This window comes from Carassius carassius, chromosome 1 (genome assembly GCF_963082965.1).
Source record: "Carassius carassius chromosome 1, fCarCar2.1, whole genome shotgun sequence".
NCBI classification, from domain to species: Eukaryota; Metazoa; Chordata; class Actinopteri; order Cypriniformes; family Cyprinidae; genus Carassius; species Carassius carassius.
Genome location: NC_081755.1, coordinates 8,722,501 through 8,747,500, shown reverse-complemented (window position 1 = coordinate 8,747,500; position 25,000 = coordinate 8,722,501). Strand labels below are relative to the sequence as shown.

The window sequence follows — 25,000 nt, the reverse complement described above, 5'->3', positions numbered from 1 at the left end:
TTTAGGAATGCAGCCCAAGCAGTGGAGATATGGCAAAAAATAGATTCTTGGATCGCTTTACGGCCCTGTGAGCCTTCATCTTGCGTTTGCTAGATGCAGGAGCATCTGAGGGCTTGTTGGTGTTGGGGTGTGTTTTTTTTTCTTTTATTGCTGTATGGGAGCAAGTGGGCCCCAGTTCAAATCCCAGATGAGCCCGCTTTGCAGCTCCTTGTTTTGAGTAGTGTCTGTGTACATGGTGGCTTGTTGGTCTAGGGGTATGATTCTCGCTTCAGGTGTGAGAGGTCCCGGGTTCAAATCCTGGACGAGCCCACATTGAGCATATTGCTGAGAAGTATCAGTCAATTCTGCCTTCTTTCAGTCAATAGTACTCCTGCATGTTTTCGTGCTGATTTCTACCTGTTCGTAGTTCCTCATCTGCAATTTAAACTTTGTACAACACTTCGCTCTTTGGGTTCCCGCACTTTCACTGAAAGGTGGGGGTGTGTCTAAGATGGTTCAGATCGGCTGCCATGCAGGGTAGCCGTTTGCGGTTGACTGGAGGCTCGTGTCCTTTGCTTTGATGTTTTTCTCAATATTGGTTTACAAGGTTCAGAGAGCGTTACACTGAACATTTAAAGGTCCCAGGTTCGATCCTGGGTTTACTCAGAGTGGAGCCGTGAATGCTTTCGGACACCATTCTGATGCTTGCTGGTTAGTTGCTTTTCGCAGATGCTCCTTGAATGTTTTCTACACTTCAAACAGATGTGCAGACACTGTTGGTTCCATGGTGTAATGGTTAGCAATCTGGACTCTGAATCCAGTGATCCGAGTTCAAATCTTGGTGGAACCTTGGGGTCTGTCTGTCTGTGCTTGGCAAGGAGGAGCTTTGGGGTATGTCACAACTTTCTCTGTGGCAGTGTGTCTTAAAATGTATTGCTACAGTGGCCTCCTTTAACCATGGCCTCCAAACAATCTAGAACTCACATAAAACTGAGCTGGAACTAAATTGAGAACACCGATGTCACCTGACCCTCTTTGGAGAAGCAGTACAGACCTCAGACAGCTTCTCATCAGCAAGATTTGCGTGGCAGTGCCACAATGTAGACTTCTGCTGTTAAATTCAGCTCTTGTGTTTTGTCGTTGATATTTTAATCAACATTATTCTACAAAGGTAGGCCAAGCTAGAGCTGGTAGGTAAAAATTGAGTTGCTCAGAAATCTGGTCAGTGCATCTGGTCAGAGCTCTATTTCTGCCCTTGTCAGCTAAGAGGCAGGATGTTGGAGCGACCATAGCATCGAACAGAGTGAAATACGTGGCAAAGTGGCCTCCACTGAGCAGCAACTTGGTGGTACCTTCAAGAGTCTGTCTGGCTGTGCTTGGCAAGGAGGTGCTTTGGGGTATGTCACAACTTTCTCTGTGGCAGTGTGTCTTAAAATGTATTGCTACAGTGGCCTCCTTTAACCATGGCCTCCAAACAATCTAGAACTCACATAAAACTGAGCTGGAACTAAATTGAGAAGACCGCTGTCACCTGACCCTCTGTGGAGAAGCAGTACAGACCTCAGACAGCTTCTCATCAGCAAGATTTGCGTGGCAGTGCCACAATGTAGACTTCTGCTGTTAAATTCAGCTCTTGTGTTTTGTCGTTGATATTTTAATCAACATTATTCTACAAAGGTAGGCCAAGCTAGAGCTGGTAGGTAAAAATTGAGTTGCTCAGAAATCTGGTCAGTGCATCTGGTCAGAGCTCTATTTCTGCCCTTGTCAGCTAAGAGGCAGGATATTGGAGCGACCGTAGCATCGAACAGACTGAAATACATGGCAAAGTGGCCTCCACTGAGCAGCAACTTGTGGCTCATTGGTCTAGGGGTATGATTCTCGCTTAGGGTGCGAGAGGTCCTGGGTTCAAATCCCGGACGAGCCCTCTTCTGTCTTTGCAGCATCTTTTCTTGAACAGTTTCAGTCCATTCTGCCATCCCAGGTCAAACATACGCCACTGTCAATTAAGACTAAAGCTGCGTCTGCATGTTTTCATGCCCACTTCTCTCTGCTCTTCTAAGTTCTTAATCTGCAGTTTAAACTTTGACTTGACATTTTTCCAAAAATTGGTTTAGGAATGCAGCCCAAGCAGTGGAGATATGGCAAAAAATAGATTCTTGGATCGCTTTACGGCCCTGTGAGCCTTCATCTTGCGTTTGCTAGATGCAGGAGCATCTGAGGGCTTGTTGGTGTTGGGGTGTGTTTTTTTTTCTTTTATTGCTGTATGGGAGCAAGTGGGCCCCAGTTCAAATCCCAGATGAGCCCGCTTTGCAGCTCCTTGTTTTGAGTAGTGTCTGTGTACATGGTGGCTTGTTGGTCTAGGGGTATGATTCTCGCTTCAGGTGTGAGAGGTCCCGGGTTCAAATCCTGGACGAGCCCACATTGAGCATATTGCTGAGAAGTATCAGTCAATTCTGCCTTCTTTCAGTCAATAGTACTCCTGCATGTTTTCGTGCTGATTTCTACCTGTTCGTAGTTCCTCATCTGCAATTTAAACTTTGTACAACACTTCGCTCTTTGGGTTCCCGCACTTTCACTGAAAGGTGGGGGTGTGTCTAAGATGGTTCAGATCGGCTGCCATGCAGGGTAGCCGTTTGCGGTTGACTGGAGGCTCGTGTCCTTTGCTTTGATGTTTTTCTCAATATTGGTTTACAAGGTTCAGAGAGGGTTACACTGAACATTTAAAGGTCCCAGGTTCGATCCTGGGTTTACTCAGAGTGGAGCCGTGAATGCTTTCGGACACCATTCTGATGCTTGCTGGTTAGTTGCTTTTCGCAGATGCTCCTTGAATGTTTTCTACACTTCAAACAGATGTGCAGACACTGTTGGTTCCATGGTGTAATGGTTAGCAATCTGGACTCTGAATCCAGTGATCCGAGTTCAAATCTTGGTGGAACCTTGGGGTCTGTCTGGCTGTGCTTGGCAAGGAGGAGCTTTGGGGTATGTCACAACTTTCTCTGTGGCAGTGTGTCTTAAAATGTATTGCTACAGTGGCCTCCTTTAACCATGGCCTCCAAACAATCTAGAACTCACATAAAACTGAGCTGGAACTAAATTGAGAACACCGATGTCACCTGACCCTCTTTGGAGAAGCAGTACAGACCTCAGACAGCTTCTCATCAGCAAGATTTGCGTGGCAGTGCCACAATGTAGACTTCTGCTGTTAAATTCAGCTCTTGTGTTTTGTCGTTGATATTTTAATCAACATTATTCTACAAAGGTAGGCCAAGCTAGAGCTGGTAGGTAAAAATTGAGTTGCTCAGAAATCTGGTCAGTGCATCTGGTCAGAGCTCTATTTCTGCCCTTGTCAGCTAAGAGGCAGGATGTTGGAGCGACCGTAGCATCGAACAGAGTGAAATACGTGGCAAAGTGGCCTCCACTGAGCAGCAACTTGGTGGTACCTTCAAGAGTCTGTCTGGCTGTGCTTGGCAAGGAGGTGCTTTGGGGTATGTCACAACTTTCTCTGTGGCAGTGTGTCTTAAAATGTATTGCTACAGTGGCCTCCTTTAACCATGGCCTCCAAACAATCTAGAACTCACATAAAACTGAGCTGGAACTAAATTGAGAAGACGGCTGTCACCTGACCCTCTGTGGAGAAGCAGTACAGACCTCAGACAGCTTCTCATCAGCAAGATTTGCGTGGCAGTGCCACAATGTAGACTTCTGCTGTTAAATTCAGCTCTTGTGTTTTGTCGTTGATATTTTAATCAACATTATTCTACAAAGGTAGGCCAAGCTAGAGCTGGTAGGTAAAAATTGAGTTGCTCAGAAATCTGGTCAGTGCATCTGGTCAGAGCTCTATTTCTGCCCTTGTCAGCTAAGAGGCAGGATATTGGAGCGACCGTAGCATCGTACAGAGTGAAATACATGGCAAAGTGGCCTCCACTGAGCAGCAACTTGTGGCTCGTTGGTCTAGGGGTATGATTCTCACTTAGGGTGCGAGAGGTCCCGGGTTCAAATCCCGGACGAGCCCTCTTCTGTCTTTGCAGCATCTTTTCTTGAGCAGTTTCAGTCCATTCTGCCATCCCGGGTCAATCATACGCCACTGTCAATTAAGACTAAAGCTGCGTCTGCATGTTTTCATGCCCACTTCTCTCTGCTCTTCTTAGTTCTTAAACTGCAGTTTAAACTTTGACTTTACATTTTTCCAAAAATTGGTTTAGGAATGCAGCCCAAGCAGTGGAGATATGGCAAAAAATAGATTCTTGGATCGCTTTAGGCCCTGTGAGCCTTCATCTTGCGTTTGCTAGATGCAGGAGCATCTGAGGGCTTGTTGGTGTTGGGGTGTGTTTTTTTTTATTTTATTGCTGTATGGGAGCAAGTGGGCCCAAGTTCAAATCCCAGATGAGCCCGCTTTGCAGCTCCTTGTTTTGAGTAGTGTCTGGCTACATGGTGGCTCGTTGGTCTAGGGGTATGATTCTCGCTTCGGGTGTGAGAGGTCCCGGGTTCAAATCCCGGACGAGCCCACATTGAGCATATTGCTGAGAAGTATCAGTCAATTCTGCCTTCTTTCGGTCAATAGTACTCCTGCATGTTTTCGTGCTGATTTCTCCCTGTTCATAGTTCCTCATCTGCAATTTAAACTTTGTACAACACTTCGCTCTTTGGGTTCCCGCACTTTCACTGAAAGGTGGGGGTGTGTCTAAGATAGTTCAGATCGGCTGCCATGCAGGGTAGCCGTTTGCGGTTGACTGGAGGCTCGTGTCCTTTGCTTTGATGTTTTTCTCAATATTGGTTTACAAGGTTCAGAGAGCGTTACACTGAACATTTAAAGGTCCCAGGTTCGATCCTGGGTTTACTCAGAGTGGAGCCGTGAATGCTTTCGGACACCATTCTGATGCTTGCTGGTTAGTTGCTTTTCGCAGATGCTCCTTGAATGTTTTCTACACTTCAAACAGATGTGCAGACACTGTTGGTTCCATGGTGTAATGGTTAGCACTCTGGACTCTGAATCCAGTGATCTGAGTTCAACTCTTGGTGGAACCTTGGGGTCTGTCTGCCTGTGCTTGGCAAGGAGGAGCTTTGGGGTATGTCACAACTTTCTCTGTGGCAGTGTGTCTTAAGATGTATTGCTACACTAGCCTCCTTTAACCATGGCCTCCAAACAATCTAGAACTCACATAAAACTGAGCTGGAACTAAATTGAGAAGACAGATGTCACCTGACCCTCTGTGGAGAAGCAGTACAGACCTCAGACAGCTTCTCATCAGCAAGATTTGCATGGCAGTGCCACAATGTAGACTTCTGCTGTTAAATTCAGCTCGTGTGTTTTGTCGTTGATATTTTAATCAACATTATTCTACAAAGGTAGGCCAAGCTAGAGCTGGTAGGTAAAAATTGAGTTTCTCAGAAATCTGGTGAGTGCATCTGGTCAGAGCTCTATTTCTGCCCTTGTCAGCTAAGAGGCAGGATGTTGGAGCGACAGTAGCATCGAACAGAGTGAAAGACGTGGCAAAGGGGCCTCCACTGAGCAGCAACTTGTGGCTCATTGGTCTAGGGGTATGATTCTCGCTTCGGGTGTGAGAGGTCCCGGGTTCAAATCCCGGACGAGCCCACTTGAGCATATTGCTGAGAAGTATCAGTCAATTCTGCCTTCTTTCGGTCAATAGTACTCCTGCATGTTTTCGTGCTGATTTCTCCCTGCTCGTAGTTCCTCATCTGCAATTTAAACTTTGTACAACACTTCGCTCTTTGGGTTCCCGCACTTTCACTGAAAGGTGGGGGTGTGTCTAAGATGGTTCAGATCGGCTGCCATGCAGGGTAGCTGTTTGCGGTTGACTGGAGGCTCGTGTCCTTTGCTTTGATGTTTTTCTCAATATTGGTTTACAAGGTTCAGAGAGCGTTACACTGAACATTTAAAGGTCCCAGGTTCGATCTTGGGTTTACTCAGAGTGGAGCCGTGAATGCTTTCGGACACCATTCTGATGCTTGCTGGTTAGTTGCTTTTCGCAGAGCCTCCTTGAATGTTTTCTACACTTCAAACAGATGTGCAGACACTGTTGGTTCCATGGTGTAACGGTTAGCACTCTGGACTCTGAATCCAGTGATCTGAGTTCAACTCTTGGTGGAACCTTGGGGTCTGTCTGGCTGTGCTTGGCAAGGAGGAGCTTTGATGTAGGTCACAACTTTCTCTGTGGCAGTGTGTCTTAATATGTATTGCTACAGTGGCCTCCTTTAACCATGGCCTCCAAACAATGTAGAACTCACATAAAACTGAGCTGGAACTAAATTGAGAAGACCGATGTCACCTGACCCTCTGTGGAGAAGCAGTACAGACCTCAGACAGCTTCTCATCAGCAAGATTATTTGCTGTAAACAAGCCAGAGTTAGCTACAAGTGCTAGTTTCCATCTGTTGTCCCTAGCCAGATCTTAACAGGCACCCTAAAATACAAAAGTCAATAAAGATACACTAAAATACAGTAGCAATGTAATAAATACAGCAGAAATTTTAAAACAATATGGGCATACTCTCAAACAGACAATATGTTGTTCACATCATCAACCCTCAACTTAATTACAGTATAAAGTAGATACAGTATATGAACAAATAATAAAAAAATATACATACATACATACATACATACACATATACACACACATATATATATACATATATATACATACACATACATATATATATATATACATACACACATACATACATGTTCATAAACTTAAACATTTGGTGTATGGTTACAATTATAATTATCCCTAATCCAAGATTTAAGCTGGTTTTTAAAAGAGGAGAGACTATTACACTCCCTTAACTCATTGGGTAGGCTATTCCAAAAAATTGTAGCTCTGACAGAAAAGGCTGTATTTCCAATCCTACTTTTTCTATATTGAACTATGCAGTCCCCTCTGGTGGTTGCTCTGGTTACTCTATTGACCCTATCTTTCTGTTTTATAAACTGGCACAGTGGTGGTGGAGCAAGCCCACGGAGTACCTTAAAGACAAGACATGCGTCAGCAAAGTGTCTGAAGATTTCAAAGCTAAACATATTGTGTTTTTTGATTATGTGACAATGATGATAGCTATTAGCCTTACAGTCCAATGTCTTTAATGCCTGTTTATAGAGTGACTCCAATGGTTGCAATGTTGTTTTATTGGCTTGCGACCAGCTTGTTAAACAATAAGAAAAATGTGATAAGATCATCGCATGCAAGAAAAGCTTTGCAGCCTTCAATGTTAGATATGATCTTATATGCTTAAAATTTGCAAGATTAAATTTAACAATATTGGCAACCTTTTTTGTATGCTTTTTAAAGGAGAGTTGTGAGTCTAGGATGATTCCCAGATATTTAAAGTCAGATACCACTCTAACCTTATCTTGGTTAACAATTACCTCAGGGTCATAAGTCACAGTAGTTTGTTTTGTAAAATACATACATACTGTTTTACTTATGTTCAGATGTAAGCATGAATTAGTTAGCCATATGGATACCTTGCTCATGGCCTCAGTCAGTTGGTGTGCAGCTTGTTGTTTATTTTTAGCATGCACGTAGAGGACTGTGTCATCTGCATACATTTGTAAATGTACAGATGGACAAACAGTGGGCAGGTCATTTATATAGAGACTGAACAAAAGGGGGCCCAGTATAGATCCTTGAGGGACACCTATTCTAGAGTTTAGATATGTGGATTGAGTGTTGTTAATGCGTGTGCTTTGTTTTCTGTCAGTTAAATATGATTTCATCCATTTAATTGCATTCCCACAGAAATTAAAGTAGGATAATTTTGACAAAAGAACGTCATGATCGACGGTGTCAAATGCTTTTTTGAAATCTAAAAATATTGCACCCACCACGCCTCCTTTATCTAGATTCATTTTGATGTTCTCGATAAAAAAGCAGTTGGCTGTTTCCGTGGAGTGATTACTTCGAAAGCCAAACTGCATTGGGTGCAGTGGTGTATGGCCTTTACTAAGATGAGCAGTCAGCTGTTTCGCCACCCATTTCTCTACTACCTTGGATATTACAGGTAGTATACTGATGGGCCTATAGTTCTCTACTAGTGTTTTATCACCGGCCTTGAAAATGGGGGTTACCACGGCTGTTTTCCAGGAACTTGGGAAAATACCTTGTTTAATTGATAAATTGATTAAATGTGTAAGAGGTATAATTAAAGACTGTTTATGAGTTTTAAAAAATACAAAATCAAGACCAAAAGCATCTTTAGCTTTTGAGTTCCTTAGTGAATTTATGGTATTCTCTACCTCAAGTTCACTAATTTCCTCAATTCTAAAAACTGGTTTGTCATTATCAATAGGAATGCTCACTATATTACTAGTAATGCACTTCTGTGCCAGTTCCTCAACTGATTGGATAAAAAATTTGTTAAAAGTGCTTGCTATAATATCTTCTTCTCTGGTTATGATTCCATTTAATTTCAGTTCAAGTGCCGGTGCGCAGTGCTGAGTATCTTTACCAATTAATTTATTAAGATTGTTCCAGATTAATTTCCCATCTCCCTTTGCATCATCAATTACTTTTATATAGAAATCTGCTTTGGCTTTCCTTATGTTCCTTACTACTCTATTTCTGAGGGATGTATAGCTATACCAGTCACTTCTGAGTCCTGACTTAAGTGCAATCTTTAGTGAGGAGTCTCTGTCCCTCATCTGTTTCCAGAGAGCCTCATTGAGCCAAGGTTGAGAATTTTTCTGTCTTGGTCTGTGTGACATTCTTCTGTTATATAAGGATATTATAGTATTAATAGTGCTTGAAAACATATTGCAACTGTTCTCTATATCTTCAATAACCAGAAGATCAGTCCAGTCGATATCATTTAAGGCAGATTTGAATTTGTCCATATCATTTTTAGGAATACTCAATTGATGTTGTTTCACTATGATTGTTTTCTTAAAACGTTTTTTGGTGAGTTTCCTTCCTAATAGTGTTATATTATGGTCAGATAAACCTGTTAATAAATTGTATGATTTTGTTATCCTTTCCGGTCTGTTTGTAAACATTAAGTCAATTTGCGTCTGAGAGGAGTGAGTGATGCGGGTGGGACCAAGAACTAACTGGGTGAGATCAAATTTGTCTGTTATATCTTTAAGTTTTTTCCGATCAATTTTATTTTCCCAGTTTATATTAAAATCACCCATTAAAATTAACTCCTTTCTTTCTTGACATTGTTTTAACAGTTTGTGTAAATTATCATAAAAAGCAATGGTAGATGAAGGAGGACGATAAAAACAAATTAAAATAAATGACATTTCAGGGAAAAGCCAAACGTTCAGTCCAAGGCATTCAATATCTAATCCAGGCGACCATTCAATCAGATTACATTTGATTGTGTCTTTTCACATAGATTAACACGCCTCCCCCTCGCCCTTTGTCTCTGTCCTTTCTGAAAACATTGTATCCAGATACATTAACAGCAGCCTCTGGGGAATATTTACTTAACCACGTTTCCGAGACACCAAGAAAATCCAGGTTGGAATTATTTAGTAGATGTTCCATTTGATCGCTCTTTGAGACCATACTACGGACATTAATATGTCCGCCTAATAATCCCCTTGGTTTGGAGCGTGGGTCCCATAGAATTTTTGCCTGGTTTAAAGTTTTAAAAAATTTAAACTTACGATGTTTCCTGATAGCTGGATTGAGATCAGTAAGTTTTCGTTTATCACGAATAGGCCGCATTACCGGTGTAGAGATCCCCAGCATCGGAGACATGAATGATGAAAGCTTACCACTGGCATGCGTCAAAGTTGTGAAGTGTTCCTCACGTGTCGCTCCGTGTAAGGTGGAATCCAAACCGGAGGCCACACATGGATTCAGCGCATCCAGGGAAGACCGCAGCATGCCGTCCACCTGTGCCATCCACGAGCACCCGCGTGATCCTCGGCTTCCTCCCACGTTCAGACTCCGACTGCGGCCGTTGTCCCACCGGTAATCCAGGGCAGGTCCCAGGCGACAGCCGTGCGCGTCCATGGAGAGGACGGCGTCACCAATACCGGCTCCGTGCGGACCAGGGTTAGGCTCTACATCTCCAGCCAAGAGAAGGATAGTCAACAGCAAAAGAATATCCTGGTAGGGCCGTCTTGATTTTATTTTCCTTCGGGAACCTGTATGATTTGGCAGGGTAGCTTGGCCTTTGTTTAGCAGAGCTTCGAAAATAGTATGTTGGCTCGATGCGTTTGGACTGCGTTTAGACTTTCCAAGCCCAGCTGAACCGGCACAACAACATCGCACAGACAGTAGGAGTAGCACAACGACTAAACTTGCTACAAACAGACTTTTTGTGATCGTAGCACTTTGCCTTGATTGTATGAGATGGCGTGAGCCAGTTTTATACGAAAAATAGTGTTTTGCGTGGTTGGTAGCATTGTTTGCGTATACGGCGACAGCAGCACCTGTCCGCAAGAGTCCTGCCATGATCTCTTAAAGACCTCTCTGAGAAGTATTTTAATCAACATTATTCTACAAAGGTAGGCCAAGATAGAGCTGGTAGGTAAAAATTGAGTTTCTCAGAAATCTGGTCAGTGCATCTGGTCAGAGCTCTATTTCTGCCCTTGTCAGCTAAGAGGCAGGATGTTGGAGCGACTGTAGCATCGAACAGAGTGAAATACGTGGCAAAGTGGCCTCCACTGAGCAGCAACTTGTGGATTGTTAGTCTAGGGGTATGATTCCCGCTTAGGGTGCGAGGGGTCCCGGGTTCAAATCCCGGACGAGCCCTCTTCTGTCTTTGCAGCATCTTTTCTTGAGCAGTTTCAGTCCATTCTGCCATCGCGGGTCAAACATACGCCACTGTCAATTAAGACTAAAGCTGCGTCTGCATGTTTTCATGCCCACTTCTCTCTGCTCTTCTTAGTTCTTAATCTGCAGTTTAAACTTTGACTTGACATTTTTCCAAAAATTGGTTTAGGAATGCAGCCCAAGCAGTGGAGATATGGCAAAAAATAGATTCTTGGATCGCTTCACAGCCCTGTGAGCCTTCATCTTGCGTTTGCTAGTTGCAGTAGCATCTGAGGGCTTGTTGGTGTTGGGGTGTGTTTTTTTTTCTTCTATTGCTGTATGGGAGCAAGTGGACCCAAGTTCAAATCCCAGATGAACCCGCTTTGCAGCTCCATTTTTTGAGTAGTGTCTGGGTACATGGTGTCTAGTTGGTCTAGGGGTATGATTCTTGCTTCGGGTGTGAGAGGTCCCGGGTTCAAATCCTGCGACGAGCCCACATTGAGCATATTGCTGAGAAGTATCAGTCATTTCTGCCTTCTTTCAGCCAATAATACTCCTGCATGTTTTCGTGCCGATTTCTCCCTGTTCGTAAATCCTCATCTCCAATTTAAACTTTGTACAACACTTCGCTCTTTGGGTTCCCGCACTTTCACTGAAAGGTGGGGGTGTGTCTAAGATGGTTCAGATCGGCTGCCATTCAGGGTAGCCGTTTGTGGTTGCAGACACTGTTGGTTCCATGGTGTAACGGTTAGCACTCTGGACTCTGAACCTTCAAGAGTCTGTCTGGCTGTGTTTGGCAAGGAGGAGCTTTGGGGTATGTCACAACTTTCTCTGTGGCAGTGTGTCTTAAAATGTATTGCTACAGTGGCCTCCTTTAACCATGGCCTCCAAACAATCTAGAACTCACATAAAACTGAGCTGGAACTAAATTGAGAAGACCGATGTCACCTGACCCTCTGTGGAGAAGCAGTACAGACCTCAGACAGCTTCTCATCAGCAAGATTTGCGTGGCAGTGCCACAATGTAGACTTCAGCTGTTAAATTCAGCTCTTGTGTTTTGTCTTTGATATTTTAATCAACATTATTCTACAAAGGTATGTTAAGCTAGAGCTGGTAGGTAAAAATTGAGTTTTTTTCAGATATCTGGTCAGTGCATGAGCTCTATTTCTGCCCTACAGAGTGAAAGACGTGGCAAAGGGGCCTCCAATGAGCAGCAACTTGTGGCTCGTTGGTCTAGGGGTATGATTCTCGCTTCGGGTGTGAGAGGTCCCGGGTTCAAATCCCGGACGAGCCCACATTGAGCATATTGCTGAGAAGTATCAGTCAATTCTGCCTTCTTTCGGTCAATAGTACTCCTGCATGTTTTTGTGCTGATTTCTCCCTGTTCGTAGTTCCTCATCTGCAATTTAAACTTTGTACAACACTTCGCTCTTTGGGTTCCCGCACTTTCACTGAAAGGTGGGGGTGTGTCTAAGATGGTTTAGATCGGCTGCCATGCAGGGTAGCCGTTTGCGGTTGACTGGAGGCTCGTGTCCTTTGCTTTGATGTTTTTCTCAATATTGGTTTACAAGGTTCAGAGAGCGTTACACTGAACATTTAAAGGTCCCAGGTTCGATCCTGGGTTTACTCAGAGTGGAGCCGTGAATGCTTTCGGACACCATTCTGATGCTTGCTGGTTAGTTGCTTTTCGCAGAGCCTCCTTGAATGTTTTCTACACTTCAAACAGATGTGCAGACACTGTTGGTTCCATGGTGTAACGGTTAGCACTCTGGACTCTGAATCCAGTGATCTGAGTTCAACTCTTGGTGGAACCTTGGGGTCTGTCTGGCTGTGCTTGGCAAGGAGGAGCTTTGACATAGGTCACAACTTTCTCTGTGGCAGTGTGTCTTAATATGTATTGCTACAGTGGCCTCCTTTAACCATGGCCTCCAAACAATGTAGAACTCACATAAAACTGAGCTGGAACTAAATTGAGAAGACCGATGTCACCTGACCCTCTGTGGAGAAGCAGTACAGACCTCAGACAGCTTCTCATCAGCAAGATTTGCGTGGCAGTGCCACAATGTAGACTTCTGCTATTAAATTCAGCTCTTGTGTTTTGTCGTTGATATTTTAATCAACATTATTCTACAAAGGTAGGCCAAGCTAGAGCTGGTAGGTAAAAATTGAGTTTCTCAGAAATCTGGTCAGGGCATCTGGTCAGAGCTCTATTTCTGCCCTTGTCAGCTAAGAGGCAGGATGTTGGAGCGACCGTAGCATCGAACAGAGTGAAATACGTGGCAAAGTGGCCTCCACTGAGCAGTAACTTGTGGCTTGTTGGTTTAGGGGTATGATTCCCGCTTAGGGTGCGAGGGGTCCTGGGTTCAAATCCCGGACGAGCCCTCTTCTGTCTTTGCACCATCTTTTCTTGAGCAGTTTCAGTCCATTCTGCCATCGCGGGTCAAACATACGCCACTGTCAATTAAGACTAAAGCTGCATCTGCATGTTTTCATGCCCACTTCTCTCTGCTCTTCTTAGTTCTTAATCTGCAGTTTAAACTTTGACTTGACATTTTTCCAAAAATTGGTTTAGGAATGCAGCCCAAGCAGTGGAGATATGGCAAAAAATAGATTCTTGGATCGCTTCACAGCCCTGTGAGCCTTCATCTTGCGTTTGCTAGTTGCAGGAGCATCTGAGGGCTTGTTGGTGTTGGGGCGTGTTTTTTTTTCTTCTATTGCTGTATGGGAGCAAGTGGACCCAAGTTCAAATCCCAGATAAACCCGCTTTGCAGCTCCTTGTTTTGAGTTGTGTCTGGTTACATGGTGGCTCGTTGGTCTAGGGGTATGATTCTCGCTTTGGGTTTGCGAGATCCTGGGTTCAAATCCCGGAAGAGCCAACATTGAGCATATTGCTGAGAAGTATCAGTCATTTCTGCCTTCTTTCGGCCAATAATACTCCTGCATGTTTTCGTGCTGATTTCTTCCTGTTCGTAGTTCCTCATCTCCAATTTAAACTTTGTACAACACTTCGCTCTTTGGGTTCCCGCGCTTTCACTGAAAGGTGGGGTTGTGTCTAAGTAGGTTCAGATCGGCTGCCATGCAGGGTAGCCGTTTGCGGTTGACTGGAGGCTCGGGTCCTTTGCTTTGATGTTTTTCTCAATATTAGTTTACAAGGTTCAGAGAGCGTTACACTGAACATTTAAAGGTCCCAGGTTCGATCCTGGGTTTACTCAGAGTGGAGCCGTGAATGCTTTTCGGACACCATTCTGATGCTTGCTGGTTAGTTGCTTTTTGCAGAGCCTCCTTGAATGTTTTCTACACTTCAAACAGATATGCAGACACTGTTGGTTCCATGGTGTAACGGTTAGCACTCTGGACTCTGAATCCAGTGATCTGAGTTCAAATCTCGGTGGAACCTTCAAGAGTCTGTCTGGCTGTGTATGGCAAGGAGGAGCTTTGGGGTATGTCACAACTTTCTCTGTGGCAGTGTGTCTTAAAATGTATTGCTACAGTGGCCTCCTTTAACCATGGCCTCCAAACACTCTAGAACTCAAATAAAACTGAGCTGGAACTAAATTGAGAAGACCGATGTCACCTGACCCTCTGTGGAGAAGCAGTACAGACCTCAGACAGCTTCTCATCAGCAAGATTTTCGAGGCAGTGCCACAATGTAGACTTCTGCTGTTAAATTCAGCTCTTGTGCTTTGTCGTTGATATTTTAATCAACATTACTCTACAAAGGTAGGCCAAGCTAGAGCTGGTAGGTAAAAATTGAGTTTCTCAGAAATCTGGTCAGTGCATTTGGTCAGAGCTCTATTTCTGCCCTTGTCAGCTAAGAGGCAGGATATTGGAGTGACCATAGCATCGAACAGAGTGAAATACATGGCAAAGTGGCTTCCACTAAGCAGCAATTTGTGGCTCGTTGGTCTAGGGGTATGATTCTCGCTTAGGGTGCGAGAGGTCCCAGGTTCAAATCCCGGACGAGCCCTCTTCTGTCTTTGCAGCATCTTTTCTTGAGCAGTTTCAGTCCATTCTGCCATCCCGGGTCAATCATACGCCACTGTCAATTAAGACTAAAGCTGCGTCTGCATGTTTTCATGCCCACTTCTCTCTGCTCTTCTTAGTTCTTAATCTGCAGTTTAAACTTTGACTTGACATTTTCCAAAAATTGGTTTAGGAATGCAGCCCAAGCAGTGGAGATATGGCAAAAAATAGATTCTTGGATCGCTTTACGGCCCTGTGAGCCTTCATCTTGCGTTTGCTAGATGCAGGAGCATCTGAGGGCTTGTTGGTGTTGGGGTGTGTTTTTTTTTTCTTTTATTGCTGTAAGGGAGCAAGTGGGCCCAAGTTCAAATCCCAGATGAGCCCGATTTGCAGCTCCTTGTTTTGAGTAGTGTCTGGGTACATGGTGGCTCGTTGGTCTAGGGGTATGATTCTCGCTTCGGGTGTGAGAGGTCCCGGGTTCAAATCCCGGACGAGCCCACATTGAGCATATTGCTGAGAAGTATCAGTCAACTCCGCCTTCTTTCGGTCAATACTACTCCTGCATGTTTTTGTGCTGATTTCTCCCTGTTCGTAGTTCCTCATCTGCAATTTAAACTTTGTACAACACTTCGCTCTTTGGGTTCCGGCGCTTTCACTGAAAGGTGGGGGTGTGTCTAAAATTGTTCAGATCGGCTGCCATGCAGGGTAGCCGTTTGCGGTTGACTGGAGGCTCGTGTCCTTTGCTTTGATGTTTTTCTCAATATTGGTTTACAAGGTTCAGAGAGCGTTACACTGAACATTTAAAGGTCCCAGGTTCGATCCTGGGTTTACTCAGAGTGGAGCCGTGAATGCTTTTCGGACACCATTCTGTTGCTTGCTGGTTAGTTGCTTTTCGCAGAGCCTCCTTGAATGTTTTCTACACTTCAAACAGATGTGCAGACACTGTTGGTTCCATGGTGTAACGGTTAGCACGCTGCACTCTGAATCCAGTGATCTGAGTTCAAATCTCGGTGGAACGTTCAAGAGTCTGTCTGGCTGTGCTTGGCAAGGAGGAGCTTTGGGGTATGTCACAACTTTCTCTGTGGCAGTGTGTCTTAAAATGTATTGCTACAGTGGCCTCCTTTAACCATGGCCTCTAAACAATCTAGAACTCACATAAAACAAGTGGGCCCAAGTTCAAATCCCAGATGAGCCCGCTTTGCAGCTCCTTGTTTTGAGTAGTGTCTGGCTACATGGTGGCTCGTTGGCCATGGGTATGATTATGGCTAAGGGTGCGAGAGGTCCCGGGTTCAAATCCCGGACGAGCCCTCTTCTGTCTTTGCAGCATCTTTTCTTGAGCAGTTTCAGTCCATTCTGCCATCCCGGGTCAAACATAAGCCACTGTCAATTAAAACTAAAGCTGCGTCTGCATGTTTTCATGCCCACTTCTCTCTGCTCTTCTTAGTTCTTAATCTGCAGTTTAAACTTTGACTTGACATTTTTCCAAAAATTGGTTTAGGAATGCATCCCAAGCAGTGGAGATTTGGCAAAAAATAGATTATTGGATCGCTTCACGGCCCTGTGAGCCTTCATCTTGCGTTTGCGTTTGTTGTTGTTGGGGTGTGTTTTTTTTTCTTTTATTGCTGTATGGGAGCAAGTGGGCCCAAGTTCAAATCCCAGATGAGCCCGCTTTGCAGCTCCTTGTTTTGAGTAGTGTCTTTCTCTGTGGCAGTGTGTCTTAAAATGTATTGCTACACTGGCCTCCTTTAACCATGGCCTCCAAACAATCTAGAACTCACATAAAACCGAGCTGGAACTAAATTGAGAAGACAGATGTCACCTGACCCTCTGTGGAGAAGCAGTACAGACCTCAGACAGCTTCTCATCAGCAAGATTTGCGTGGCAGTGCCACAATGTAGACTTCTGCTGTTAAATTCAGCTCTTGTGTTTTGTCGTTGATATTTAAATCAACATTATTCCACAAAAGTAGGCCAAGCTAGAGCTGGTAGGTAAAAATTTAGTTTCTCAGAAATCTGGTCAGTGCATCTGGTCAGAGCTCTATTTCTGCCCTTGTCAGCTAAGAGGCAGGATGTTGGAGCGACCGTAGCATCGAACAGAGTGAAAGACGTGGCAAAGGGGCCTCCACTGAGCAGCAACTTGTGGCTCGTTGGTCTAGGGGTATGATTCTCGCTTCGGGTGTGAGAGGTCCCGGGTTCAAATCCCGGACGAGCCCACACTGAGCATATTGCTGAGAAGTATCAGTCAATTCTGCCTTCTTTCGGTCAATAGTACTCCTGCATGTTTTCGTGCTGATTTCTCCCTGTTCGTAGTTCCTCATCTGCAATTTAAACTTTGTACAACACTTCGCTCTTTGGGTTCCCGCACTTTCACTGAAAGGTGGGGGTGTGTCTAAGATGGTTCAGATCGGCTGCCATGCAGGGTAGCCGTTTGCGGTTGACTGGAGGCTCGTGTCCTTTGCTTTGATGTTTTTCTCAATATTGGTTTACAAGGTTCAGAGAGCGTTACACTGAACATTTAAAGGTCCCAGGTTCGATCCTGGGTTTACTCAGAGTGGAGCCGTGAATGCTTTCGGACACCATTCTGATGCTTGCTGGTTAGTTGCTTTTCGCAGAGCCTCCTTGAATGTTTTCTACACTTCAAACAGATGTGCAGACACTGTTGGTTCCATGGTGTAACGGTTAGCACCCTGGACTCTGAATCCAGTGATCTGAGTTCAACTCTTGGTGGAACCTTGGGGTCTGTCTGGCTGTGCTTGGCAAGGAGGAGCTTTGACATAGGTCACAACTTTCTCTGTGGCAGTGTGTCTTAATATGTATTGCTACAGTGGCCTCCTTTAACCATGGCCTCCAAACAATCTAGAACTCACATAAAACTGAGCTGGAACTAAATTGAGAAGACCGATGTCACCTGACCCTCTGTGGAGAAGCAGTACAGACCTTAGACAGCTTCTCATCAGCAAGATTTGCGTGACAGTGCCACAATGTAGACTTCTGCTGTTAAATTCAGCTCTTGTGCTTTGTCGTTGATATTTTAATCAACATTACTCTACAAAGGTAGGCCAAGCTAGAGCTGGTAGGTAAAAATTGAGTTTCTCAGAAATCTGGTCAGTGCATCTGGTCAGAGCTCTATTTCTGCCCTTGTCAACTAAGAGGCAGGATGTTGGAGCGACCGTAGCATCGAACAGAGTGAAATACGTGGCAAAGTGGCCTCCACTGAGCAGCAAATTGTGGCTCGTTGGTCTAGGGGTATGATTCTCGCTTAGGGTGCGAGAGGTCCCGGGTTCAAATCCCGGACGAGCCCCCTTCTGTCTTTGCAGCATCTTTTCTTGAGCAGTTTCAGTCCATTCTGCCATCCCGGGTCAAACATACGCCACTGTCAATTAAGACTAAAGCTGCGTCTGCATGTTTTCATGCCCACTTCTCTCTGCTCTTCTTAGTTCTTAATCTGCAGTTTAAATTTTGACTTGATATTTTTCCAAAAATTGGTTTAGGAATGCAGCCCAAGCAGTGGAGATATGGCAAAAAAATAGATTCTTGGATCGCTTCACAGCCCTGTGAGCCTTCATCTTGCGTTTGCTAGATGCAGGAGCATCTGAGGGCTTGTTGGTGTTGGGGTGTGTTTTTTTTTCTTTTATTGCTGTAAGGGAGCAAGTGGGCCCAAGTTCAAATCCCAGATGAGCCCGATTTGCAGCTCCTTGTTTTGAGTAGTGTCTGGGTACATGGTGGCTCGTTGGTCTAGGGGTATGATTCTCGCTTCGGGTGTGAGAGGTCCCGGGTTCAAATCCCGGACGAGCCCACATTGAGCATATTGCTGAGAAGTATCAGTCAATTCCGCCTTCTTTCGGTCAATACTACTCCTGCATGTTTTTGTGCTGATTTCTCCCTGTTCGTAGTTCCTCATCTGCAATTTAAACTTTGTACAACACTTCGCTCTTTGGGTTCCGGCGCTTTCACTGAAAGGTGGGGGTGTGTCTAAAATTGTTCAGATCGGCTGCCATGCAGGGTAGCCGTTTGCGGTTGACTGGAGGCTCGTGTCCTTTGCTTTGATGTTTTTCTCAATATTGGTTTACAAGGTTCAGAGAGCGTTACACTGAACATTTAAAGGTCCCAGGTTCGATCCTGGGTTTACTCAGAGTGGAGCCGTGAATGCTTTTCGGACACCATTCTGATGCTTGCTGGTTAGTTGCTTTTCGCAGAGCCTCCTTGAATGTTTTCTACACTTCAAACAGATGTGCAGACACTGTTGGTTCCATGGTGTAACGGTTAGCATGCTGCACTCTGAATCCAGTGATCTGAGTTCAAATCTCGGTGGAACCTTCAAGAGTCTGTCTGGCTGTGCTTGGCAAGGAGGAGCTTTGGGGTATGTCACAACTTTCTCTGTGGCAGTGTGTCTTAAAATGTATTGCGACAGTGGCCTCCTTTAACCATGGCCTCTAAACAATCTAGAACTCACATAAAACAAGTGGGCCCAAGTTCAAATCCCAGATGAGCCCGCTTTGCAGCTCCTTGTTTTGAGTAGTGTCTGGCTACATGGTGGCTCGTTGGCCATGGGTATGATTATGGCTAAGGGTGCGAGAGGTCCCGGGTTCAAATCCCGGACGAGCCCTCTTCTGTCTTTGCAGCATCTTTTCTTGAGCAGTTCCAGTCCATTCTGCCATCCCGGGTCAAACATAAGCCACTGTCAATTAAAACTAAAGCTGCGTCTGCATGTTTTCATGCCCACTTCTCTCTGCTCTTCTTAGTTCTTAATCTGCAGTTTAAACTTTGACTTGACATTTTTCCAAAAATTGGTTTAGGAATGCATCCCAAGCGGTGGAGATATGGCAAAAAATAGATTATTGGATCGCTTCACGGCCCTGTGAGCCTTCATCTTGCGATTGCTAGTTGCAGGAGCATCTGAGCGCTTGTTGTTGTTGGGGTGTGTTTTTTTTCTTTTATTGCTGTATGGGAGCAAGTGGGCCCAAGTTCAAATCCCAGATGAGCCCGCTTTGCAGCTCCTTGTTTTGAGTAGTGTCTGGCTACATGGTGGCTCGTTGGTCTAGGGGTATGATTCTCGCTTTGGGTGTGAGAGGTCCCGGGTTCAAATCCCGGACGACCCCACATTGAGCATATTGCTGAGAAGTATCAGTCAATTCTGCCATCTTTCGGCCAATAATACTCCTGCATGTTTTCGTGCCGATTTCTCCCTGTTCGTAGTTCCTCATCTGCAATTTAAACTTTGTACAACACTTCACTCTTTGGGTTTCCCCACTTTCACTGAAAGGTGAGGGTGTGTCTAAGATGGTTCAGATCGGCTGCCATGCAGGGTAGCCGTTTGCGGTTGACTGGAGGCTCGTGTCCTTTGCTTTGATGTTTTTCTCAATATTGGTTTACAAGGTTCAGAGAGCATTACACTGAACATTTAAAGGTCCCAGGTTCGATCCTGGGTTTACTCAGAGTGGAGCCGTGAATGCTTTTCGGACACGATTCTGATGCTTGCTGGTTAGTTGCATTTCGCAGAGCCTCCTTGAATGTTTTCTACACTTCAAACTGATGTGCAGACACTGTTGGTTCCATGGTGTAACGGTTAGAACTCTGGACTCTGAATCCAGTGATCCGAGTTCAAATCTCGGTGGAACCTTCAAGAGTCTGTCTGGCTGTGCTTGGCAAGGAGGAGCTTTGGGGTATGTCACAACTTTTTCCATAAAGTCAATTTTTTTTTGGAGCGTCCATTCAGGTATAAGTTTGAGGGCTCGTGTACGTGGGTTAAGGGGACCTGCGCGCTGACCCCAAAAATTTTTGCCGGACGCGGCGTCGATGTCTGCCGGACCGCGCCGGCCCACGAGAGACCCCTGACCGGCCAGGAGGATCTGGACCCCCGAGGGGCCCCGCGGAAGCCCACCCAAATTTGTGGCCCCTAAATGCCATTTAGCACTTCTCCACAGGGTGGCGCACGGAGCAGTACACCTCAGGTTTAAAACAGTGGCATTTACCCGAATGGGGGGTGGACGATTTTTTTGCCCACGAAACCTATATTTGTCCATTTGACCTTTAAAGTTACAGAATGACCACGGAACCGATGCGGACCCCCGTCGGACCCCCAACCTGGGTCCCACTTACCCATTATTTGTCCATTTGACCATTATATTCACACAATGACTGCGGATCATCTGCGGACCCCTTGCGGACCCCCAGCCTGGGTCCCACGAACCCAGTATTTGTCCATTTGACCATTATATTCACACAATGACTGCGGATCATCTGCGGACCACTTGCGGACCCCCACCCTGGGTCCTACGAACCCACTATTTGTCCATTTGACCATTATTTTCATACAATGACTGCGGATCATCTGCGGACCACTTGCGGACCCCCACCCTGGGTCCCACAAACCCACTATTTGTCCATTTGACCATTATATTCACAGAATGACCACGGATCACATGCGGAACATTTGCGGACCCCACCCCCTGGTCCCACGGACCCAATATTTGTCCATTTGACCATTAGCGTTAGAAATGGGCCTCGGTTGGACATTTTTTTCTGAGACATCCCAGGGGCCCAAAACTTGGAACGGGGGCCTCCCCCAGTGAGCTTACGAAGGCCCGGGGCCCAAGAGCCCTTGCAATCAGTGTCCACGAACCCGCTATGCTTAACACATTCAAATAAATGGCAGGTGGGATTTTTTTAGAAAAGTCCCCGGGGCCCAAAATTCGGAACGGTGGCTCTTTGGGGTCCCTGGATCGTGCAGTCAAAAGCGCGGGGCCCTAGTGCGATGCACTTTTTTTCCTTTAGTGCTATGACTACGTGCTTCGGGGCCCTGGGTGAGGGGCCCCTGAGATGCCAGAATCTCAAATCTGGGGGCCCTACGACCTATTGTCTCCGAACTGTGGATGTCCCACCTCCCATCAAAACGCATAACACTTTTGTGGACGTGGGTTCCCTTCTGTGACCGTTTGACCCCTAAAGAAGATCGTAGGGCCACCAGACTTCTGTGCCTGGTCGAGGGGATCCCCTCGAGACACATATCCAAAATTCGGCCCGATCGGACCCTTGTGAGTCGTGTCCACGAATCAGCTAGGCCGAACGCAAGGGAATAAATGGCATATGGGATTTTTTTAGAAACGTCCCAGGGGCCCGAAATTTGGAACGGTGGCTCTTGAGGGGCCCTAGAGCGTGCTGTCAAAAGCGTGAGGACTTAGCGCGATGCACTTTTTTCCTTGGTTCCTAGGGCTACGTACTTTTGGGCCCTGGGTGAGGGGCCCCTGAGAAGCCAGAATCTCAAATCTGGGGGCCCTACGACCTACCGTCTCCGATATGTGGACATCCCACCTTCAATCAAAACGCGTACCTGTTTCGTGGACGTGGGCTCCCTTCTGTAACCCTTTGACCCCTTAATGAGATCGTAGGGCCACCAGACTTCTATGCCCGTTTGAGGGGATCCCCCCGAGACACATATCCAAATTTCGGCCCGATCGGACCATTGCGAACCGTGTCCACGAACCCGCTAGTCCGAACCCATTCAAGTAAATGGCAGGTGGGACTTTTTTAGAAAAGTCCAACGGACCCAAAATTCAGTTTGATGTGTCAAGGGGCCGCCTCGAGTGAGCTGCCAATGGTGCACGGCCGTAGGGACCTTGCAAGTCATGTCCACGAAACAACTATTCTAATACTGTAGAATATGCATAGAAAAAAAGTTGGATTTTGGTTAATTTCCCCATATGTGGTGCATGTCCACCAGCAATTTATTTGATGGGATATGTGTCCACTTGCAGTTTATTAAATAGCATTACTATATGAATATATGGAAAATGGGATATGTGTTCACTTGCTGTTTATTAAATAGCAATTCTCTTACTGTTAATGAAAACACCTCTACTGTACTCAGCACGCTCAGCAGAGTCCATTCATGCCAGTTTTATCACATAATACTGTAAAATATGCATAAAAATTAATGTCCATGGGAGCACTACGGAGGTCCCGCCGAATAAATTGTAAAAGGACATTATTTAAAAAAAAACACCTCCCAGTTGCCATTTATTCAGCGCACCCTTCATAGTGGTTCCATGGACAGATGAATTTTAGCGATTTCGTGGTTGAAGTCTCATCAGATGTACTCTGCAAGCTCCGAGGAATCCATTTTTGTAAGTTTTGTCCCATAATACTGTAGAAATGTGCATAGAAAAAATGTTGGATTTTGGTGTTCACCAAATTGTCACACACTTTGCCAAGCTGTAACTCCGCCAAAACGGGGCCAAACTGCACCAAAATCGGGTCAAAGTCAGACCAGGGGGACCTCTATCCGACGCCACCAGCCCCAAGTCCCTGAACCCCCGGGAGGCGGAGATACGGTGCCCCAAATTTGGTGTCCATCCAATATGAATAAATGGAAAGTGGGATATGTGTCCAACTTAGGTTTAACAAAAAGCAATTGTATTAAATTTGATTTAATTAAATATAGGCAATATTGTTGATCAAAATGCCTGCAGTGTACTCAGACAGCTCAGCAGAGTCCATTCATGTAAGTTTTATCACAATATACTGTAGAATTTGCATAAAAAATAATGTCCACGGGAGCACTATGGAGGTCCCGCTGAATAAATTGTAAATGGAATTTTTTTTTTTAAAAAAACTCCCATTTGCCATTTATTCAGCACGCCCTTCCTAATTGTTCCGTGGACAGATAAATTTTAGCGGTTTCGTGGTTGAAGTCTCATCAGCTGTACTCTGCAAGCTTCCAGGAATCCATTTTTGTAAGTTTTATCCCATAATACTGTAGAATTTGCATAAAAATGAGCGTTGAATTTTGGCACACATGTGCACCACATGTGGTGCGAATCTCACTTTTCATTAAATAACAACTGTATTTAACTTTATTTATTTCAAATGTGTGTTATTGTTAATGAAAAGACCTTTACTGTACTCAGGACACCCAGAGGAATCCATTCATGTAAGTTTTATCCAATAATAATGTAAAATATGCATAAAAATGTATGTCCACGGGAGCGCTATGGAGGTCCCGCTGAATAAATTGTAAATGTACATTTTTTTTTAAAAAACCTCCCGTTTGCCATTTATTCAGCATGCCCTTCCTAATGGTTCCGTGGACAGATAAATTTTAGTGATTTCGTGGTTGAAGTCTCATCTGCTGTACACTGCAAGCTCCGAAGAACCCATTTTTGTAAGTTTTGTCCCATAATACTGTAGAATTAGAATTGGATTTTGGTTAATTTCACCACATGTGGTGCATGTCCACCCGCAATTTATTTGAACCCCATTCAAATATATGGCAGGTGGGACTTTTTTAGAAAAATCCCAGAGGCCCGAAATTCGGATCGGTGGGTCCAGGGGCCGCCGCGAGTGAGCTGACGAAAGCGCGGGACCCTAAGGCGAGGGAAAAATTCGGAGCCTCCTGCACAAAATCTCTCCCTCAGCCCTCTCTGACTCCTACATGATCAGAGCATTTTGAGAGATTTGAGGGTGCCGGGCGGGCATTTTTTTTCAAGGTCCTACAGCTTCGTGCTTTGGGGACATGGGAGAGGGGCCCCTGAGATGCTCGAATCTCGAATCTGGGGGCCCTACGACCCATAGTCTCCGAAGGGCGGATGTCCCACCTCCAATGTAAACACGTACCGGTTTGGTGGACAATCCCTCTGGTTTTTGACCTTTTGACCCCTAAGGAAGGTCATTGGGCCACCAAACTTATCTGCCCAGTCAAGGGGGTCCCCATGAGGCAATCATACCAAATTCGGCCCGATCCGACCCCGGCGAGCCGTGTCCACGAAACCGCTAGGCCGAACACATTCAAGTAATTGGCAGGTGGGATGTTTTTAAAAACGTCCTAGGGGCCCGAAATTTGGATCGGTGGCTCCTGAGGGCCCCTAAAACGTGCTGTCAAAAGCGTGAGGACCTAGCGTGATGCACTTTTCTCCTTGGGTCCTACGACTATGTGTTTCGGGGCCCTGGTTGAGGGGCCCCTGAAATGCCAGAATCTCAAATCTGGGGGCCCTACGACCTACCCTCTCTGAACTTTGGAAGTCCCACCTCCAATCAAAACGTGTACCTGTTTGGTGGACGTGGGGTCTCTTCTGTGACCGTTTGACCCCTAAAGAAGGTCTTAGGGCCACCAGACTTTTATGCCCAGTCGAGGGGGTCCCCATGAGACACATATCCAAATTTCGGCCCGATCGGACGCTTGCGAGTCCTGTCCACGAACCCGCTAGGCCGAAAACATTCAAGTATATGGCAGGAGAGACTTTTTTTAGAAAAGACCCAGGGGCCCGAAATTCGGATCGGTGGGTCAAGGGGCCGCCCCGAGTGAGCTTCCGAAAGCGCGGGGCCCTGGGGCGCTCGC

The 25,000-nt window shown here is 45.5% G+C and overlaps 12 non-coding genes across 12 annotated transcripts; all 12 read left to right on the top strand.

The window, feature by feature from the left end:
• Positions 1 to 1,831: 1,831 nt before the first annotated feature.
• Positions 1,832 to 1,903, top strand: trnap-agg (transfer RNA proline (anticodon AGG)). The gene has a single exon. It is a non-coding gene; the product is annotated as a tRNA-Pro (tRNA).
• Positions 1,904 to 3,919: 2,016 nt separating this feature from the next.
• Positions 3,920 to 3,991, top strand: trnap-agg (transfer RNA proline (anticodon AGG)). Its single transcript has one exon. It is a non-coding gene; the product is annotated as a tRNA-Pro (tRNA).
• A 421-nt stretch (positions 3,992 to 4,412) lies between these two features.
• trnap-cgg (transfer RNA proline (anticodon CGG)) lies at positions 4,413 to 4,484 on the top strand. Its single transcript has one exon. It is a non-coding gene; the product is annotated as a tRNA-Pro (tRNA).
• Positions 4,485 to 5,500: 1,016 nt separating this feature from the next.
• Positions 5,501 to 5,572, top strand: trnap-cgg (transfer RNA proline (anticodon CGG)). Its single transcript has one exon. It is a non-coding gene; the product is annotated as a tRNA-Pro (tRNA).
• Positions 5,573 to 11,927: 6,355 nt separating this feature from the next.
• On the top strand, positions 11,928 to 11,999 carry trnap-cgg (transfer RNA proline (anticodon CGG)). Its single transcript has one exon. It is a non-coding gene; the product is annotated as a tRNA-Pro (tRNA).
• A 2,031-nt stretch (positions 12,000 to 14,030) lies between these two features.
• Positions 14,031 to 14,102, top strand: trnaq-cug (transfer RNA glutamine (anticodon CUG)). The gene has a single exon. It is a non-coding gene; the product is annotated as a tRNA-Gln (tRNA).
• A 498-nt stretch (positions 14,103 to 14,600) lies between these two features.
• Positions 14,601 to 14,672, top strand: trnap-agg (transfer RNA proline (anticodon AGG)). The gene has a single exon. It is a non-coding gene; the product is annotated as a tRNA-Pro (tRNA).
• A 422-nt stretch (positions 14,673 to 15,094) lies between these two features.
• Positions 15,095 to 15,166, top strand: trnap-cgg (transfer RNA proline (anticodon CGG)). Its single transcript has one exon. It is a non-coding gene; the product is annotated as a tRNA-Pro (tRNA).
• A 1,642-nt stretch (positions 15,167 to 16,808) lies between these two features.
• Positions 16,809 to 16,880, top strand: trnap-cgg (transfer RNA proline (anticodon CGG)). The gene has a single exon. It is a non-coding gene; the product is annotated as a tRNA-Pro (tRNA).
• A 1,016-nt stretch (positions 16,881 to 17,896) lies between these two features.
• trnap-agg (transfer RNA proline (anticodon AGG)) lies at positions 17,897 to 17,968 on the top strand. The gene has a single exon. It is a non-coding gene; the product is annotated as a tRNA-Pro (tRNA).
• A 423-nt stretch (positions 17,969 to 18,391) lies between these two features.
• On the top strand, positions 18,392 to 18,463 carry trnap-cgg (transfer RNA proline (anticodon CGG)). Its single transcript has one exon. It is a non-coding gene; the product is annotated as a tRNA-Pro (tRNA).
• Positions 18,464 to 19,694: 1,231 nt separating this feature from the next.
• Positions 19,695 to 19,766, top strand: trnap-ugg (transfer RNA proline (anticodon UGG)). Its single transcript has one exon. It is a non-coding gene; the product is annotated as a tRNA-Pro (tRNA).
• Positions 19,767 to 25,000: the final 5,234 nt, after the last annotated feature.